Source organism: Hyperolius riggenbachi, chromosome 1 (genome assembly GCF_040937935.1).
Source record: "Hyperolius riggenbachi isolate aHypRig1 chromosome 1, aHypRig1.pri, whole genome shotgun sequence".
In the NCBI taxonomy this organism is placed as follows: domain Eukaryota; kingdom Metazoa; phylum Chordata; class Amphibia; order Anura; family Hyperoliidae; genus Hyperolius; species Hyperolius riggenbachi.
In genome coordinates, this window is record NC_090646.1 from 454994350 (window position 1) to 455004261 (window position 9912).

At 41.7% G+C, this 9912-nt stretch overlaps 1 long non-coding RNA gene across 1 annotated transcript; it reads right to left on the reverse strand.

The window, feature by feature from the left end:
* Window positions 1-2158: 2158 nt before the first annotated feature.
* Window positions 2159-3946, reverse strand: LOC137553830 (uncharacterized). Its single transcript, XR_011027296.1, has 3 exons — window positions 3765-3946; window positions 2474-2608; window positions 2159-2301 (listed from the first exon to the last, which is right to left on the reverse strand). It is a non-coding gene; the product is annotated as an uncharacterized lncRNA (long non-coding RNA).
* Between the last annotated feature and the right edge of the window lie 5966 nt (window positions 3947-9912).

Here is a 9912-nt window from a genome sequence, read left to right on the forward strand (position 1 = left end):
ATTTTATTTATACATATACTGTATATACATATGTCCCCAATATCCACCAGCTGTGATCACTTGAAGCCGTATTCATGTGCTTGTCGGTTGCTTACTTGAACCACCAGCAGAAAAAAACGCAAACCTGCTCCAAAATATTCACTGAAACCTCCAGCAAAATCTTTCAGCCCTCCTGAAACTCCTAGCGGCTTTCTGCAATCCTCCTTGCATGGAAGCCGGCGTGTTACCTGACCTGCCTAGAGTCGAGTGATACGCCTGCTGCCGTGAACAGAGTACGTCGGAAAGCCAATAGGAGCATGCTAGGAGCTTCAGGAAGGCTACAAAACGCCGCTGGAGGCTCGGTAAGTATTTTGTAATGCCTGCAAACCAGGCCCAAATTCTTCTCCCCCACCCTAAAGAAAGAACCCCTGAAAGGGACACTGAGCAGGGGCACAGGGTATGTTTTTAAAGGGACTTCAAGATCAAATTAAACGCAAAATGTGAACTTACCCGGGCTTTGCTGTAGCCCAGTGTTGGTCTGTAGTTGGCCGGCGGATCCTGGCGACACTCGGGCCGAGTGTCGGGCTCCTTCTTCCGCATACATCACGCGTAACGTCATTACGCCGGCCGCCTCGCGTCATCACGGTGGCCGGCGTGACAGTACGGCGCATGCGCGATTAAACCACGCATGCGCCGTACTGTGACGCCGGACGCCGTAATGACGTTACGCGTGATGTATGCGGAAGAAGGAGCCCGACAATCGGCCCGAGTGTCGCCAGGATCCGCCGGCCAACCATTTCTGAAGAGGCATTGGGAGAAGACCCGGAGGTACGTCGTGGGAACTACAGACCAGCACTGGGCTACAGCAAAGCCCGGGTAAGTTCACATTTTGCGTTTAATTTGATCTTGGAGTCCCTTTAAGTATACCCAAGTGTATATGAAGTGTATACACTTCCTCTCTTAATCCCTCTCCATCCCGGTATGCCCACTCTCAATGCTATTGAAAACATGGCTCCTACAGAAAGTAGAGCTGAAACATGAAAAATGATGTCTGTGGGTCCTTACAGCGCATGCGCAGTCTCTGTCTCCTCGAATTATTTTCCGACTCTCTGCATCGCATCATAGTTCCGTGCACTATGACGCGTGCCACAGAGAGGAGGGGAGGAAGAAAGTAGAGTAGCCTGAACCTGCATGCGCTGTAAAAGAGAACTAAAAAGCAATGAATAATTGCTACATATACTCTTTACACTTTAAATGTCTATTTTGCACACTGGTGCTTTGTGTTGGACACAGAAGAAGATCTACAAAATTAAGGGATCGCATCACACAAGCAATGTGACACATACAACTAAGTATTCTGCATAAATATATGTTTTTGAAATGCATTGTATTAACAATGTCATTGCATTTATTTTGCGATTATTTAGTCCAACACAATGTGTCAGTGTCAGAGATCGTACAACAAAAGAGAAGAAACTTATCCTTTTTTAAGAAAAAAATTTATTTTTTTGTGAAAAGTTTTTCTTTTCTTTTTTTTTTTTTTTTTAAAGGGGAACTTCAGCCTAAACAAATATACTGTCATTAAGTTACATTAGTTATGTTAATTAGAATAGATAGGTAATATAATCTCTTACCCACCCTGTTTTAAAAGAACAGTCAAATGTTTGTGATTCATGGGGACAGCCATCTTTGTCATGGGGGCAGCCATCTTTTTGGTTGAAAGGAGGTGACAGGGAGCAGGAGACACAGTTCCAACTGTCCTGTGTCCTGATCACCCCTCCCAGCTGCACACCCTAGGCTTCAAATGTCAAATTCAAAATGTAAAAAAAAAAAAAAAATTGAACCAAAACAGCAGAACGAGAACAACAACCTCAGAAATCCCATCATGCTTTGCCCGGATTCAGGGGCAAAATGCCCGGGCAGTTTTCTTCTGTACAGCTAAAAATGAGGCTTGTATAAGAGACACAAAGTTCTGATGCTGTGAAACACCAGGCCTGTGAACCTTGCTGCATTGTGGAAAATAGCTGTTTAGAGCTGTTTCCAACTGCCAAAAAACCATGCAGCAGCTACATCACCTGCCAGCAGTAAAAATCTTCAACAACAACAACAAAAAAAAAACAACAAAAAAAAAACCCCTCAGTCCACCCTACCGCCTACCCCCTGTCCCCTTCAACTGGCGGACCTCCTCCTCCACATTCGCCATATGCTGACGCATTTCAAGCATCTGCTGCTTCAGTAAGCGGATTTCCTGCTCATGCCTCCTCTTCGTCTTCGTCAGCCTCCTCACCTGGCCCCTCAGCCTCGTATATGTTGATAGAGGAACTGTAGAAAAAAATGTGCAAAATAGGTAAACCCAGCAATCCATCAACTTGTACATATTTCAATCTCATTGATCATCCCTAAAATTAAGAACCTGTAATGTAATACATATAACATAGCATTTACTTGCTTTTCCATAGTATGCAATGTTAATCATACAGTAAGAGAATTTTACCATAAAGCGGTGTCCTGGCTCTAAGCAGATAAGCCCTCTGGCTATGATGGCTGGGGCCAGGTGAGGAGGCTCTTGAGGAAGAAGGCCTGGGTGCAGAGGATCCCCGGGGCCGGGCAGTGCGGGTACCACTTGCAGCTGTAGTAAGGAGTAATGAATAATACAATTTAATCAAAATATATGATAAAATGGATAAAAAGTAATAACTTTATTGTTTGAACTACAATTACTTTTATTTCTATTTTCAAGTGAACTTTGATAAGGACCTTACTCTAAACACAGAACAAAAAATCATATTCTTATTCCTTTAATGTATTTATTATACATGAAAGAATATGACTCTTCAATACAGTAAAATAAAACTAGGATAGGCTTTAAAGTGATCCTTTGCGGCTATTGCGGCCTCCGGGACGTAATAGTAGCATAGGGGGCGATATTTTTGCTGGGAACACGAAGAATCACTCGCGTTCCCAATGCCTGTCGGTTCCTGACAGCGAAACCGGAAGTGGTCGCCGTGGGGTCCAGGAGGATCTGAGCGAGGCGGCGAGGGCACCGATCGACTGCAGGGGGCTCAGGGAAGCCACAGTTGAGTCAAAATCTTTTTCTTTTTTTTTTACAGGCTTAAGGATCACTTTAAAGAGAGCACTTGGAACGCAGACTGGGGCAATGGTTCATCTTGTAGTAGGAATACGACCCTGGGCACACAGTCAAGATATCAATGGTGTGGCTCCGAGACAACTCTGTGTATGTTCTTGAGTGGCCCAGCAAGAGCTTAGGCTTCAATACGATTGAATAGCTCTGGAGAGATCTTTAAAAAAAATTGCTGTGCAACAAAGCCGGACCATCCACAAGGCAAACCTAGCCACTTGCCTAGGGCCTGGAGAGGATATAGGGTCCAGATGGACGACAGCACCTATCAAATTTTTCTAAAAAAAAAAATAAGTTAATTGATCATCAGTGGTTATCAAAAACCAATGTTAAGCCTAGGGGCCCATTTTTTTTAATAACTTTATTTGCATGAATGCAGTATACTCAGTACATATTGCACAAATATCATCACTATGCCCACACAGGAGCACAAAATAATATGTTTTAACCCATTTTGGAATAAGCCCCTAACAAAACAAAATGTGGGAAAAGTGCTGCACTGTGAATACCTTACGGATATATACTTTAACTGTACATACTGCACAACTCTATAGTATTCAGCCCATGGAATTATTTTTTAGGATAAATACATACAGCATATAAAACCCAAAATAGACATACATAAACTAATAGTTTGCTGACTTACATCCTATTTGGGCAACCACCCGCCTGAGCAAGTCCTGGTCCCTCCTCTTAAGGTCGCTCCATAACATTTGGACCTGCTTGGTGGTGAGGTCCCGCCGGTACTCGGCCCTCAGGATCCCCTGCACCCTTCTCACCACGTCCCTTTTCTCCCTCGGGGTGGTGAGGTCATACTGGCCTCTTGTAAATTCCTGGAAAAGAAATATTACAGTATTAATGACCACTGTATTATACCTTCATTAATTAAGAATCTTCTTACTTACAGCATAATGTAAACGATTATAATATTATTCATAATGACAGTTTTCAAAAATTGTGGGAAGCAACCAACTATGACTTCGGGCAGATACTAGGGATCAACGATGACTAGTGCCACCTATAACTGCTGACATTGCTAGCCATAATAACTACATCATTTCATTTCATGTGTGATTGGACTGACAGAGAAGATCCTGTGACAGCAAGCATCAAATATATAATTGAATGGATTCCATGAACTGGCCGCGGCGTCTATAGACTTTGTGCCAGTTCATAGCCATGGGCGTCCGCACAAAATTTTCCAGGGGGGGGGTGCAAAAAGGCAGGGAAGAAGTGGTGCGCCGCAAATTTTAGAGAAGATGTGTGTGCCGAAAAACCTGAGGGTTATGTTGTGCGGCGCACGTACGCGCCGCCCCCAAAAATGGGTGCGGCCATGGACCAGAATGTGGGTGTGGCCATGGGTGGCGACAAATTTTCGTTTACTTAGCAATGTGGGACATTAGATTAGGACAGTGGTGGCGAAACTTTTGGAGGCCGAGTGCCCAAACTGCAACCCAAAAGTCAATTTATCTATCGCAAAGTGGCAACAGCAATTTAAAACTTCATACAAACGTTTTAACTCATACATGAACATTATTGAAAATCCAAGTTGCAAATAAACTGTGAAGATAAACAATTTCTTTCATCCTACTCCTGAAAAATGTATTCGTTTTTTAGAACCTCACAGTTTTATTTTCCGTTTTAAAAAGCAAAAATGTAGGTTTAATGCTATTGTCTCATAGGATAATCATTCAGCTTTTCCCAGAGGCCCCCAACAAGACAAATGTAGCAATCATGAGGCCCCCAAGAAATCATCAGGCTCCCAACAAGACACATTCAGCAATCTTGAGACCCCCAACAAGACAAATTCAGCAATCATGTTGCCCCCAACAAGACAAATTCAGCAATCATGAGGCCCCCAACAAATCATGAGGCCCCCAACAAGACATTCAGCAATCATGAGGCCCCCAAAAAATCGTGAGGCCTTCAACAAGACGAATTCATCAATCATGAGGCCCCCAACAAGACAAACTCAGCAGTCATGAGGCACATAAATAGACAGGATTTCACATAAATAGGCAGAATGCCCCCTTAATATGGTAGACACCTCTCACCTGGATTCTCAATTCTCCTCTACTGGCTGTTGTGCCTGGCAATACTGTTTTTGGTTGGATTGGGGATGACGTGCGGACTGAAAGGCCTTGCGTGATGCTTGCCTGAAATGTGTCCCAAATTGCGATTTTTTTCCCTGCTAAAATGTGGCCTAAATTGAGTTTGTTTTCTGCTAAAATATGGCCCAAATTGCGTTTACTTTCTGCTGAAATGTGGCCCAAATTGCGTTTATTTTCTGCTGAAATGCAGCCCAAAGTGCGTTCATTTTCTGCTGAAATGTGGCCCAAAGTGCGTTTGTTTTCTACTAAAATGTGGCCTAAATTGAGTTTGTTTTCTGCTAAAATATGGCCCAAATTGCGTTTACTTTCTGCTGAAATGTGGCCCAAATTGCGTTTATTTTCTGCTGAAATGCAGCCCAAAGTGCATTCATTTTCTGCTGAAATGTGGCCCAAAGTGCGTTTGGCGGGGCGCCAAAAAAAGGGCGTGGTCATGACATTGTATGGGCGGAGCGTAACCGTAACCCCAAAGCAGCAAATATAGACATTTTAGCAGAAAACAAACGCAATTTAGGCCAAATTTTAGCAGAAAACAAACGCAATTTAGGCCACATTTTAGCAGAAAACAAACGCAATTTAGGCCACATTTTAGCAGAAAACAAACAGGCCTGGGGGGCGTGTGCGGCGCGCATAGTGCGCACCGCACTATGCGCGCCGCACACGCCCCCCAGGCCCGTTTTCCGGCGCGCTGCGACCCCCTCCCCAGCCGTCCACAGCCCACCCCCCACCTTCACTTGTCCCAGGTTGGAACCAGAAAAAACAGGTCACTGTAGTGAATATGTCTCACTCTACTATTAACAGTACTGCTACAAATGCAAAGTTACAGAGATAAACTAAAAACAATTCTCTACTACACTAACACCTATGATATCCTTTTACATGATGGGACATATAAAGATTAGAGAAATGCAGTCAGAAACAGTAGCCAAAAACTATACATTCTGTTAATAGATTGCTTAAGTTACCTCAATTAGCATCTCTTTCATCCTGAGGGGAATCTTAGGAGGCATGGTGGATGGTTGATGGCAGTGCTGCGTGTCTGATGCCTGTGATGCGTCCTCTCCACGCGTTTGCCGGTGCCTGCTCTGGCCAACTTCCTGTCTCTACGCATCAGCCAATCAAAACTTCCGCTTGTGACGTACGCGTGTACGTACGTGTACGGAGGCAAAGTACGCATGCGCGCGCGCAGTGGTTGCGGAGCGGAGACGCATGGTTGTACGCTTGCCGACTACAACATACGCATCGTTGGCAATCCGGTGCGCGCATGCGCGGTACATTCAGTTGTAACGCGTAAAGAAAATCCGCATGCGAGCATAATGTTACGCATACGGCTACGATAGCTACGCGGAGATGCGAAGTTCAATAAGTAGCTTACGGTATCCTTACGCGTAACGTCGTAAGTTTACGCGTAATTACAGTGATGTACCGTAGATAATGTCCTACGTCGTAACCGTAATTGCGTAATGCGTAATAGCGTAAAATTACGCGAAATGATCCGTAAGCGTAGATTTTCCCATTACGACCAGCACTGGATGGCTCATTCCAGGTAGTGTGAGTCCTGGAGTGGGCTGTCAGTGCCTGTCCTCCACCCCCCTTGGAGTGCAGTGTGTGAGCCAGCCCTGAGCTCCAAAGCTCGGTGCGACTCATGCTTCATTCCTTTCCTTTTCAAATGTGTTGCACCCAAGCTATGCTCAGCAGCAGAACGCAATGGACGTCAAGGTAAGTGCCTGTTTTTAAATATTGGAAGGTGGGGGATTTGAATGGAGGAGCTGCCGCTGCAACGAGGGCACCGGGAGAGGAGAGGGGAAGCTCATTAGGACACAGAGCCTTCCCTCTCCTTAGGTAAGTAGCTGGCTTTTTTTTTTTATTAAACGGGAACCATTGGCTTTAAGTGTTTGTGTTTTTAAAAGCAATGCCACAATAACTTGTATTATGATTAATAAACAAATACTGGACTGTTAAGAGCTCAGCTGGACTTAAAAAATAAATAAATAAAAATTAAAAAATAAAATAAAATAGGCGTGTTGACTGAAATTGTTTATTTCTATTTTTATTGTTCATTAAATTATGCTTTCTTAGAGAACATCTGGATAAATCAATTCAATTTGGTTTGCTTTCTGAGCACGTAGAGCAGAAAATCTTTAAACATATGCAAATCAAGTGCCAAATTATGTAAATGATTACTATTACATACACATTACAAAGGTCAATCTGAAATTCTATGATATCGCTTACAGTACATCTAAAACTGCTATCTGTGCATTTTTTAGCTGTTCAATAACTTATTTAAAACGCAAGATTAATTTTGAATGGCGTTTCTCTATTTTCTACTATATTGCAGAATTTCCAACATTCGTTCTCCCAAAATATTCTGGTTAAAAGATGGGACTCTCAAACTCTAGAACATAATACCTTAAAGGTATCAGTGTACAACTTGTATTTTTTGCTTGAGAATTGAAAGTGAAGCATAAAACTCATAGACTTTATAAATAGCAAATTATAAAATGTTCAAAAAGTGTACAGTTAATTACTGTGAAATTATTTTTATTCTCTTTAAGAAAGTGTTAAGGCTAGGTAGATTTGATGCAACGTTACAGTTTTAACTCACCATAACAATGCAACACAACAAAAAAGTGGTAACGCACATTAACTCTGCGTTATCATCACCATCACATTAAGTAGGTACAGTAAAGCATACAATCAATGAAAAGTATGCTTTCCTGTACCTGGTAACGTGTGCGGCACTGCAGCAGTGTGTTACCATAGCGCTACATGTTACAATGCAATGCTAACGTCGCACTGTGAGCATTGCATACACTTTTCATTGCAGTGCGGTAAGCTGCGTTATAAGACTTAAGTCTATAAGTCCCACTGTTAGCCTAGCATAAGTGACATGTGAGATAGACATGTGGATGTACTGTGCTTAGCATACAAATAATATATTCTTGAATGTTTTTCTTCTTTCTGTGCCTGAGTTAAAAGCGTTATTATTCAACTATGCAACTGAATGAGTTTTTCTTCAGTCAGGACCGAGCTGACTACTGATAAGGAATTACAGCTATAAAATACTTTGCTCTAGGAAGCCCAGTTCTCTGTCAGCAGAGGATAGATACAAAAAGGCCAATAGTTCATATATTTGAGCACTCTGAGACCAGGAGACAGACTGTTACATTCAGCTGAGATAAATACATCTGTTTTTTTAAGTTTTTAAACATAACAACAGAGTTACCAAGCACCTCGGGGTGACCCAAACCACTAGGGATGTATAGGGGGATAAAAGAGACTGAAAAGTCCTCCTACTAACAAGCATTGCTTGGTGAAATTTGCCTTCCTAACCACTACACCCCAACGGACAGCTATTTTCAGCTTTCAGTGCTCATCCCTTTCATTTGCCAATAGCTTAAAGAGACACTGAAGCGAAAAAAAAATATGATATTGTGACTTGTATGTGTAGTACAGCTAAGAAATAAAACATTAAGATCAGATACATCAGTCTAATTGTTTCCAGTACAGGAAGAGTTAAGAAACTCCAGTTGTTATCTCTAAGCAAAAAAGCCATTAAGCTCTACGACTTTCAAAGTTGTGGAGAGGGCTGTCTTCTGACTTTTATTATCTCAACGGTTTACTTTTCCTCTGGCAGAGGAGAGGTCATTAGTTCACAGACTGCTCAGAAAAAATCATTTTGAATGCTGAGTGTTGTGTAATCTGCACATATTAGAGAACGATGCAATGTTAGAAAAAACACTATATACCTGAAAATAAAAATATGAAAATATTTTCTTTGCTGCTAATCTTCTAGTAATTATTCATAGTACACAACCAAGTCATTATATCATATATTTTTTTTCGCTTCAGTGTCTATTTAATCACTACTAATCACAATGAAATTATCTATAGCTTGTTTTTTTCATGACCAATTGGGCTTTTTGGGGTTGATATTTATTTTTAGTAATTACTTTATTTTCTATGCATATTAAAAAGAAAAACAAGGAAAAAATGAAAAAATACACTATTTATCCAAATTCATCACCTATAGTTTTAATATAAACACTGCTACTGTGCATAGAACCCACACATTGTATCTGCCTATTTGTTCTGGTTATCCCAAGATGTTAATTATGTCCCTAGTACAAAGTATGGTGACAATATAGTATTTGGAAATAAAGGTGTATTTTTGGGGGGTGGTTGTTGTTGTTGGAGGTAGATACAATTGTCAATCACTTCACTTTATTTTCACTTTAAACTGCATCAAATGATCAAACCAGTAAACATATTTTAATTTAAAGAGACTCTGTAACAAAATGTTCAGCCTTATTTTTTCTATCCTATAAGTTTCTTTACCTGTTTTAATGTGGTCTGTCTTACTGCAGCCTTTCCTAGTTGCACAGTGGCTGTATTATCTCTGTTTTATAATCTAATCTTCTTTCCTTTGTCAGCTTTGTCAGCTCAGGCAGGAATGTGCTTCTCTGCTGTAATAGGTAGAAGTTATACACACCCACTCCACGCCCCCTCCAAGCTCTGTATGAGTCACAGACTGAGCTTCTCTCAGCCTATCACATGCTGGTTAGCAGCCATGTTTTTTGTTTGTAAACACTGCCTAAAACTGGCAATTACAAGCCAGGATTGCAGCAGGGAGTGGCAGAAACAGCAAAGAAGGGCCCAGGAGAACATAATGAATAGAATGGT